This window comes from Lycium barbarum, chromosome 9, assembly GCF_019175385.1.
Source record: "Lycium barbarum isolate Lr01 chromosome 9, ASM1917538v2, whole genome shotgun sequence".
Taxonomy (NCBI): Eukaryota; Viridiplantae; Streptophyta; class Magnoliopsida; order Solanales; family Solanaceae; genus Lycium; species Lycium barbarum.
The window spans coordinates 107993394-107995649 of NC_083345.1; the positions used below are offsets into that span (position 1 = coordinate 107993394).

General features: G+C 31.6%; 1 long non-coding RNA gene across 1 annotated transcript; it reads right to left on the reverse strand.

Annotated features, from left to right (window-relative positions):
• Positions 1-160: 160 nt before the first annotated feature.
• LOC132611444 (uncharacterized) lies at positions 161-1202 on the reverse strand. Its single transcript, XR_009571650.1, has 4 exons — positions 936-1202; positions 761-857; positions 381-673; positions 161-286 (listed from the first exon to the last, which is right to left on the reverse strand). It is a non-coding gene; the product is annotated as an uncharacterized LOC132611444 (long non-coding RNA).
• Positions 1203-2256: the final 1054 nt, after the last annotated feature.

A 2256-nucleotide genomic window follows, 5' to 3' on the forward strand; every position in this document is an offset into this window, starting at 1 on the left:
GCTCATATACGACCAACCGTTCTTAAGTTCTATATACACTATAGTGGCAACAATCCAGAAGCTCCCTTCCTATATTAAAAAACACTGTTAAAAGAAATTTTATACGATATACTACTATTTAATCATGAAAACTCCAAACAGTGTACTCATCTGAAGACACTCAACCAAGTTTCTGATTGTTTTAACTTGAGCCATTCCAGAAGCCAACTCTTTTGCAGCAGAATAATTACGTTGAGAGGATATTTGAGAAATCCTCTCGGATTTCTCCCCACGCACATTTTCCAATCTACATGTATTAAAATTTGTAAGAAAGCCTAATATAATAAAAAAGTTCCATAAATATTTTAAAACTTATAAATGGAATTTATAGTATGATAAACCTGGAACTAAATTCTGCAACTTGAGGCAAATCTGGATTAATCCAGAGTTTCGAAGCATGCCAAGAATTACGTACAGAATATTTACCTGCAACCGTTTATCTATATATTTAATCATATGTTAAATATACACAAAAGAGAACCCAATGTACATCAGAATTAGCTGAAAACCTTGAAACTTATAAGATCGTATTAGCTGCATAACCACAATGACAAACTTTTCGATAGAAGTATCCAAGTGTGGCATGATTTGCTCCACAAATTCCCCCCCAAAAGTAGCTGAAATATTATTATTCCTACATGAAAAAAATGTGCAACTTAATCATATGAAAGCGGGACAACATGAAATATATCACTAATCGAATTCACGATCGCGAACTTACTCATGATCTTGGAGTTCAACATTCATAAAAGCGCTGGACTTATCACCTTGCTTGTATTCTTGTATAGGTCCGTAACTAACAATCTCTCCTATGACATCTATCACAACGTAAAAAGCAGCCTGTGATAAAGTTGGTAAAATGTTCAAATTAATCAAAATACAAGAAGAATAATTACCGAATAGTTTAGTATCCTCAACATTCACTTGATTTATCAAGTGCTCAAATGGTCAAAAATTGAAGACTTCCATACCAAAGTGTGCATCAATTGTTTCCTCCACACTCGTTCTATGGGTGAACATTAGCTTAAATTGGTGATCGTTGGTCTTATATTTTAGTTTATTCGGGCCAACCACGAAATTCTTCATATAATATAGTCCTAGTTCCTTTATCTCTATTTGGAACCTGTTCATAACAGATTTTCCTAAAGATGCCTGAATACGACCCCCCCTGAAAACAGATAATACATTGAGCAAGTTTAAATTTATGGATACAGATAAATGAGATCATATAGCTATGAAATAAAAATTGTAACAGAATAGCAAAACCGTAAACATACCCTCTCATCCTGCAACAGCATCTCTAGCGACAATACGTTGTCAGCATTTTCAATATCAGTAACCTTCCAGAATCGCACTACGCGAACCTTTAAGGTCCACATCATCTTATTACTCGATATATCGCTAATAAAGTCAATTTTGGGAGACATATTTTTGATGTATATAATGGACAGCGTATTTGTTTTTCAATGTTGAATTTGAACTGTGTTACGGAGAGTCTTACAGCAGTTTATATAAGAAATTGAAGAGCATGGTTTCAGCAGTAGGCCTCTTTTAGGATAGAGTCAAATAAGCTTAGAAATATGATATGTTTCTTAGAAAGCTAATGCTTACCGAGTATTAATTTGAAAAGATCTTTCTAAAAAACATATCATATTTCTAAGCCTATCAATTAGTATTATTTTTGAATTTGAATCTAAATTAAATTCGTGTTGAAATGAAATATGAATTCCCATTAGGTTTAGATCACTTATTCAAAATTCAAACTTACGGAAACATATCTTCTCATCTATATATAAATTTCCAGTACATTTAGATCACTTCTTTAAAATTCAAACTCCTATTGAAAACTGATTCTTTTTCCTATCTATTCAAACTCATCTATTAAACAATGATCATTATCTTTCTCCACTCTTCCTTATCATTGTCCGTTATATTAATTATGTCTTTCCGTTGAAAGACCAACTTAACTATGAAGTGTGAATTTTCTCCACTCTATTTATTTTGTCTTTACCTTTTTTCCTTATTTATAAAATATCATTAATTGGCTCATTGAAATACATTTGATACTTACAATAAATATTTTGAATTGCTTAAGATTATTCAATTAATCACGTAAACTCAAGCAAATATTTATTTAGTTATAAACGTAAAAGCCATAAAATTGGTGTTTATTTCTCTCATAGTTGTCTCCATAGCTGTGAAAATGTATATTTACGT